The 8,640-nt window shown below is 46.2% G+C and overlaps 1 long non-coding RNA gene across 3 annotated transcripts in view; it reads right to left on the reverse strand.

The window, feature by feature from the left end:
• Window positions 1-8,640, reverse strand: part of LOC108283649 — a 25,133-nt gene that overhangs the window by 12,425 nt on the left and 4,068 nt on the right. Inside the window, exon 4 of one of the 3 annotated variants that reach the window (XR_005195703.1) lies at window positions 3,569-3,760. The exons of 1 other annotated variant lie outside the window; for it this stretch is intronic. This is a non-coding gene — a long non-coding RNA (uncharacterized LOC108283649). Of the gene's footprint in view, window positions 1-3,568; window positions 3,761-6,487; window positions 6,526-8,640 lie in introns of those variants that run through there. One more of the 3 variants, XR_005195702.1, reaches the window with a different exon arrangement.

Here is an 8,640-nt window from a genome sequence, read left to right on the forward strand (position 1 = left end):
GGGGGAGGCCATCTAGATAAGGAAAGATGGCAAAGTAGGCTGGTGGTGGGGAGTGCTGGAGGGTTCCGGAGAGAAGGAGGCTGATTCCAGATGTTTAAGACGTGGGGTCAGCAGGACCCTGGGTAACCACTGAAACGTGGAGAAGGCGGCTGCCAGGTGAACTAGAGACAGATGTGGGGGAAAGTCATTCTCTCTCAAACTTCTGGAGGGTTTTGTATATGGGATGGAGTTATTTTGGGGACATCATCAGAAATAGGTGTGCCTGTCAGGCAAGCAGTTTACCGGTCAGCCCCGAAAGAGAGCTGAGGCATCACGCCCTATCCCAGTTCACTGCCCATTCTGAAAGCAGAAGCTGGGCAAGCTCCAAAAAGCCAGAAGAACCTTCTAGAAGCCCTGTGTTCTTCTAAGGCCTGACTTGAATCCGATTCCATCTCAAGAGCCAGGGAGGTTGGTCATAGGGGAAGACTGGAGGCTTGATTTTTTTCTCAGGCAGTTGCATTTATTTTCAGGTAGGCTAGCGGCAGTTTGGAGTTCATTTCCCAGATGAGGTCAGAGTTGGAGAGGCAGGTGGCCACAGTGTGCTGTGTGCAGAGTCCCTGCAGCCAACGGGTCACTGGCAGTTCTCACCCAAAGAGGTGCACAGTTCTGACCCGAAGAGGCTGGCCCTGAAGCAGACACAGAAATACCAGGCTTAACTTTATTTATTTTTAAATAAATGATCTGCCTGCCTCAGTCTCCCAAAGTGTTGGGATTATAGACATGAGCCACCACACCTGGCTCATTTCAAGATCTCAGCTCACTGCAACCTATGCCTCCTGGGTTCAAGTGATTCTCCTGCCTCAGCCTCCCAAATAGCTGGGATTATAGGCATGTACCATCACACCTAACTAATTTTTGTATTTTTAGTAGAGACGGGGTTTCACCACGTTGGCCAGGCTGGTCTCAAATTCCTGGCCTCAGATGATTCCCCAGCTTTGGCCTCCCAAAGCGTTAGGATTACAGATATGAGCCACCACACCTGGCTCATTTCAAGATCTTTAACCAGGCTGGGACGGTGGCTCATGCCTGTAATCCCAACACTGGAATGCTGAGTTGGGAGGATTGCTTGAGGCCAGGAGTTTAACAAGACCAGCCTGGGCAACATGGTGAGACCCCATTTCTAAAAAAAAAACAAATTCTTTTTTTTAATTAGCTGGGCATCATGCCTATAGCCCCAGCTTCTCAGGAGGCTAAGCCAGGAGGATCGCTTGAGCTTATAAAAGTTTGAAGCTATAGTGAATTGTGATCACGCCACTGCACTCCAGCCTGGGTGACAGAGTAAGACGCCATCTCATTTAAAAAAAAAAAAAAAAAAAAAAGACCCTGCCGTGAGAGGCACCGTATTCATGGGTTCCAGGGTATTAGGAGATGGAAATCTCCGGGGGAGAATCCACCAATACTTTCTTTAAAGGGCCTAATAGCAACTATTTGGGGCATTGTAGGGTACATGGTCTCTGTTGCCAGGGCCGGCTACATAATTTCCATGTCCTGATGCAAAATAAAAGCCAGGGGCCCTTCATTCATTAACTATAAAGAACTTCAGAATGGGAAACGTGGGAGAGCAGGGCCCCAAGTGATGCAGTTTACACATTCACGAAGCGGGTCCTGTCTGTACAACTTCCGCCTCTGTTATAGCTCAAGAGCGGCCCCTGGCCACACACAAAGGAGAGGCGTGGCTGTGTTAAACTGTCAAACTTTATGGACACTGAAACTTGCATTTCATGTAATTTTCACGTCACAAAATACTATTGTTATATTTTCAACCATGGAAAAATCATTCTTGGCTCACGGGCTGCCGGAAAACAGGCATGGGCCGAATTGGGCTGACTACATGAGCTATGGAATCCCACCCTAGCTTCTCTGCCCGACTTTCCAGGCCCCTCAAGGCCAGTGCCACCTCATTGTTATCTCCCCTCCAAGCTGGCACCTCTGCTCCCTGAATAATCCTCCCCGACAAATCTGTGCCATTGCGCCTGCAGGTCCCACTATCAGGAACTCTCCACCTCTCTTCTCTGCCCAGCCGACCCTTCCTCGTGGATTAATGTGGCCCAAACACTGCCCTCTGTGGGAGGCCGATCTGTGCCCATCTCTTGCCACCCTAGGTAGATTTATGTATCCATGAGTCCATCTCTGCCTCAGGGCAGTGATGTCCTCTAGAGCAGGGACTCAGGCTCAGTCAGCTTCTGTGTCTCCTGACTGCCTGGACTCACAACAGCTTATGCTGAAGGAATGGACAGGGACTGAGAGGGGTATAAGAATGCCCAGAACTACACTGTGGCCGATTCCTACACCCCAGGATCAAAACTATGCTTCTGACTAAAAAAAAAAAAGCAAACCAGAGCCAGACGCAGTGGCTCAAACCTGTAATCCCAGCATTCTGGGAGGCCAACGCAGGTGGATCACTGGAGGTCAAGAGTTTCAGACCAGCCTGGCCAACATGGCAAAACCCTGTCTCTACTAAAAATACAAAAAAATTAGCTGGGCGTGGTGGTACACGCCTGTAATCCCAGCTACTTGGGAGGCTGAGGCAGAAGAATCAGTTGAACCCAGAAGGCAGAGGTTGTGGTGAGTTGAGACTGTGCCACTGCACTCCAGCCCCAGTGACAGAGTGAGACTCCAACTCAAAAAAAAAAAAAAAAAAAAAGCAAAACCAGACAAGAACTTTCTATCTCAAAATCAGAGCAGGGAAATAAAGATATTTGAGACCAAACAGACCAAGGTTTTAATTAAAAAAAAAAATTTAGAGACAGGGTCTTGCTGTCACCCAGGCTGGCATGCAGTGGCACGATCATGGCTTATGGCAACCTCAAACTTCTGAGCTCAATGGATCCTCCCACCTCAGTCACCTGACTGGCTGGGACTACAGGCCCATGCCAGCATGCCTGGTTAAGTTTTATAAGTTTTTGTAGAGATGGAGTCTCGCTTTGTTGCCCAGGCTGGTCTCAAACTCTTGGCCTCAAGGGATCTTCCTGCCTCAGCCTCCCAAAGTGCTGGAATTACAGGTGTGAGTCCCAGAGCCTGCCTTCAGTTCCAAAGATTGTAAAAGTGGGTTATTTAATTTAGTTCTCACAGTGCCCTCAGGAATTACAGCTGACCCTTGAACACATACTCCCCCAGAACTTAACTACTAATAGCCTACTGTTGACCGGAAGTCTTACTGATAACATAAACAATCCATTAACACATATTTTGTATTTTATTTATATCATATACTCTATTTTTATGACAAAGTAAGATAGAGAAAACAAGATGTACTTTAAAAAATCATTAGGAAAAGGCCGAGTACCATGGCTCATACCTGTAATCCCAGCATTGTGGGGGGCTGAGGCAGGTGGATCACCTGAGGTCAGGAGTTTGAGACCAGCCTGGCCAACATGGTGAAACTCTGTCTCTACTAAAAATACAAAAATTAGCCAGGCATGGTAGTGGGTGCCTGTAATCCCAGCTACTCAGGAGGCTGAGGTGGGAGGCGAAGGTTGCAGTGAGCCAAATCATGCCACTGTACTCCAACCTCGGGGATACAGTGAGACCTTGTCTCCAAGGGAAAAAAAAATCATTACAAAGAGAAAATACATTCATCATCCATTAAGTGGAAGTGGATCATAATGGTTTTCATCTTCGTCCTCATCACTCAGAGTAGGTGGTGGCAGCGGCAGGAGAGGAGGGGTTGGTCTTGTCTCATGAGTGGCAGCAGTAGAAGAAAATCCAGTTGTAAGTGGACCTGTACAGTTCAGACCCGGGTTGTTCAAGGATCACCTGTACTACAATCATCCCCATTTTATTTTATTTTTGTTTGTTGGAGACAGCCTCACTCTGTTGCCCAGGCTGGAGTGCAGTGGTGCCATCTCGGCTCACTGCAACCTTTCCCTCTTGGGTTCAAGTGACTCTCCTGCTTCAGCCTCCGGAGTAGCTGGGATTACAGGTGTGTACCACCATGCCTGGCTAATCTTTGTATTTTTAGTAGAGATGGGGTTTCTCCGTGTTGGTCAGGCTGGTCTTGAACTCCTGGCCTCAAATGATCTGCCTGCCTCAGCCTCACAAAGTGCTGGGAGTACAGGTGTGAGCCACTGCATCCAGCCCACCCCCATTTTAGAGATGAGGAAACTGAAACTCAGAGAGATTAAATGATGTGAATGCAGACCCTCTCTCAAAAACAAAAAGAAAAGAAAAAAGCTATTGATGCTGGGTTTGGTGGCTCACGCCTGTAATCCTAGCACTTCAAGAGACCAAGGTGGGTGGATCACTTGAGCTCAGGAGTTTGAGACCAGTCTGGGAAACATGGTAAAACCCTGACTCTACAAATAATACGAAAATTTAGCTGGGTATGGTGGTGTGCGCCTGTGGTCCCAGCTACTCGGGACGCTGAGGTGGGAGGTTGGCTTGAGCCCAGGAGGCTAATGCAGTGAGCCAAGATGGCACCACTGCACTCCAGCCTGGGCAACAGAGTGAGACCCTGTCACAAAAAAAAAAAAAATCTATTGGTAACCGAAATATCTAAAGAAATGACATTCCAGTAGCCATGAACACTCCTGGTGCGACAGATCTTGCCTTCCCACACCATTCTCTGTGAAAAGGAACCATGGCCCCTTGGAAAAATGGCTGCTACTAGAATAAAGGCCAGAAATACACAAGATAGGCCTGGAGCATTTTGCGCTGCCACAAAGTAAGGAACTACTCCAAATAAAACAAACCAACAAACAAAACTCTGAAAAACACGTTGATGGGACTATGTCAAAGGGCCACAGAAGCCAAATTAGAGGGTCGATGGCCGAAGCTGGGACAATTTGACAGACAAAATACAGGAGTATCAGGTTATAACCCAAAGCATAAAATAAATATCCAGCAGTCCATGCTGATATAATTCAATAAATGGGGGAGAGTGAGATAAATCTCCCATGCAGAAGGATTCTAGAAAACTCATGAGTTTCAGCTGTGGACAAGCTTAAAAAATAATAATAATTTATGTAGGGCCAGATGCGGTGATGCATACCTGTAACCCCAGCACTTTGGGAGGCCAAGGCTTGGAGTGCTTGAGGCCAGGAGTTCCAGACTAGCCTGAGCAACACAGTGAGATCCCATCTCTACAAAAAAAATCCAAAAAGTAGCCAGGTGTGATGGTACGCACCTGTAGTTCCAGCTACTAGACAGGCTGAGGCGGAAGGATCTCTTCAGCTCAGGAAGTTGAGGCTGCAGTGAGCCATGATCACACCACTGTACTCCAGCCTGAGCAACAGAGCAAGACTCTGTCTCTAAAATTAAAAAAAAAAAAATTACATAGACAGTCCATCCTTAAGGAAATGGAGTATAACCTCCCACACCATAGGTATGAGTTACACATAGTGACTTCCTTCCACAATATCCAAAATGAAAAGGAGGGTCAGGCATGGTGGCTCACGTCTGTAATTCCAGCACTTAGGGAGGCCAAGGCGGGTAGATCACCTGAGGTCAGGAGTTCGAAACCAGCCTGGCCAACATGGTGAAACCCTGTCTCTACTACAAAATACAAAATTAGCTGAGCATGGTGGTACACACATAATCCCCAGGCTAGAGTGCAGTGGTGCAATCTTGGTTCACTACAACCCCTGCCTCCCACTATAACTCCGCCTCCCAGGTTCAAGCAATTCTCATGCCTTAGCCTCCAGAGTGGCTAGGATTACAGGTGTGCATCACCACATTCAGCTAATGTAATGTTTGTACTTTTTTAGTAGAGACTAGGTTTCACCATGTTGGCCAGGCTAGTCTCAAATTCCTGACCTAAACGGATCCACACACCTCTGTCTCCCAAAGTGCTAGGATTACAGGCATGAGCCACAGTGCCTGGCCAAGACCCTGTCTCTTTAAAGAAATAAATAATGAAGTTGATAGGATGTACCCTTGATATGGTGTGATGAAAACAGCACTTTACTTCCTTGATCTTGGTGCCAATAACCCATCATCGCATTCTTACAAAAAAACACCAGATAAATTCCAATAGAGGGATGGACACTGTACCAAAATACCTGACTGGCTGGCACTCCTCAAAACTGTCAAGGTCATCAAAAACAAGGGAAGTATGAGAATCTGTCACAGCCAAGAAGAGCCTAACAAAATCCCTGAAAGTGAGATGGACTGGCCGGGTGCAGTGGCTCACACCTGTAATCCCAGCACTTTGGGAGGCCGAGGCAGGCGGATCACTTGAGGTCAGGAGTTCAAGACCAGCCTGGCCAACATGGTGAAACCCTGTCTCTACTAAAAATACAAAATTTAGCCAGGCATAATGGTGCATGCCTACAATCCCAGCTACTTGGAAGGCTGAGGCAGGAGAATCACTTGAACCCAGGAGGTGAAGGTTGCAGTGACAGAGATCGCCCCTAAGATCGCATTACTGCGCTCCAGCCTGGGTGACAGAGTGAGACTCCATCTCAAAAAAAAAAAAAAAAAAAAAAAAAAAAAAAACATCAAAAAAAAAAAAAAAAAAAAAAGTAAGATGGTCTGCTAGGTGGGATCCTGGAAGAGAAAAAAGATATTAGGGAAACATAAAGGAAGACTAAATAAACTATGACCTTTACTTAACAGCAAAGTATCAGTATTGGTCCATTAAATTATAGCAAAGTATCAGTATTGATCCATTACATTATATTAATTTGTTACTAATATGTTAAAAATTTGTAATTAAAATATGTTACTATTAGGGAATAATGGTAACTCTGTTTTTTGCTTGTTTGTTTTTAACACAGGGTCTGGGGGCTCACCCTATAATCCTAGCACTTTGGAGGCCAAGGCAGGTGAATCACCTGAGGTCAGGAGTTTGAGACCAGACTGGCCAATATGGTGAAACCCTGTCTCTACTAAAAATACAAAACTTAGCCAGGTATGGTGGTAGGCGCTTGTAATCTCAGCTATTCAGGAGGCTGAGGCTGAGGCTGGAGAACCGCTTGAATCCAGAAGGCGCAGGTTGCAGTGAGCCAAGATCACACCACTGTACTCTAGCCTGGGCAACAGAGTAAGGCTCAGTCTCTAAAAAAAGAAGAAGAAAAAGGGCAGAGTCTGGCTATGGTACCCAGGCTGGTCTGCAACTCCTGGGCTCTAGAGATCCTCCCACCTTAGCCTCCAAGTAGCTGAGATTATAAGTACCTGCCACTGCACCAGGCCTGGTAACACTCTAGTGCTACTTTGGCAGTATTTCTGCAAATCTAAAATTTAGATTTTCTTATTTCTTCTTTTTTTCTTTTTTCTTTTCATACTTTGTCACCCAGGACGGAGGGCAGTGGTACAATCATGGCTCACTGTGGCCTTGACCTCCCAGGCTCAACCAATTCTCTCACCTGAGCCTCCACAGTAGCTGGGAGCACGGGTGTATGTCGCCACACCCAGCAAATTTTTTAAATTTTTAATAGAAATGGAGGTCTTGCTACATTACCAGGACTGGTCTTAAACTCCTGGCCTCAAAAGATCCTCCTGCCTCAGCCTCCCAGAGTGCTGGGATTACAGGTTTGAGCCACTGTGCTTGGTCTAAAATTTTTCTAAAAAATAAAGACTCTTTTTTTTTTTCTGAGACAGAGTCTCACTCTGTTGCCCATCACCTCAGTATAAGTTTAGAATGTTTTCTTTTTCTTTTGAGATGGAGTTTCACTCTTGTTGCCCAGGTTGGAGTGCAATGGCATGATCTCAGCTCACTGCAACCTCTGCCCCCTGGGTTCAAATGATTCTTCTGCCTCAGCCTCCCAAGTAGGTACAATCAGCTTCCCAAATAGCTGGGATTACAGGTGCCCACCACCATGCCCAACTACTTTTTGTATTTTTAGAAGAGTCGGGGTTTTACCATGCTGGCCAGGCTGGTCTCGAACTCCTGACCTCAAGTGATCTGCCCACCTCAGCCTCTCAAAATGTTGGGATTATATGCATAAGCCACAGTGCCCAGCTTAAAAAATAAAGTCTATCAACAATACTATAGATGAATGAATGAAGTATCTTATTTTTCATCGTGCCAACAATGATTATAGCTACTATGTCACAGAGCTATTTCTAGGATTTCACAGGGGGATGTCCATAAAGTATCTGCCATGAACCCATTCAATTCAGAGCACTTACCACTGTACTAATCCTATGCCATCCACTACAGAAGCCACTAGCCCTATGTGGTTATTTAAATTTAAATTTGAATTAATTAAAAAATTACACTCTTTTTTTTTTTTGAGATGGAGTCTCTCTGTCACCAGGCTGGAGTGCAGTGGTGCTATCTCAGCTCACTGCAACCTCCACCTCCCAGGTTCAAGCAATTCTCCTGCCTCGGCCTCCCAAGTAGCTGGGATTATAGGCGTCCGCCACCTGCGCAGCTAATTTTTATACTTTTGGTAGAGACGGGGTTTCACTACGTTGGCCAGGCTGGTCTCGAACTCCTGACCTTGTGATCCATCCGCCTGGATCTCCCAAAGTGCTGTGATTACAGGCGTGAGCCACTGTGCCCTGCCTTTTTTTTTTTTTTTTAAGACATGGGATTTTGCTCTGTTGCCCAGGTTGAAGTGTTATGGCATGATCACAACTCACTACAGTCTCGAACTCCTGGTCTCAAGGGATCCTCTCACCTCAGCCTTTCAACTAGCTGACACTAAAGGCCTACAT

Source organism: Cebus imitator, unplaced genomic scaffold, assembly GCF_001604975.1.
Source record: "Cebus imitator isolate Cc_AM_T3 unplaced genomic scaffold, Cebus_imitator-1.0 Scaffold263, whole genome shotgun sequence".
Lineage (NCBI taxonomy): Eukaryota > Metazoa > Chordata > Mammalia > Primates > Cebidae > Cebus > Cebus imitator.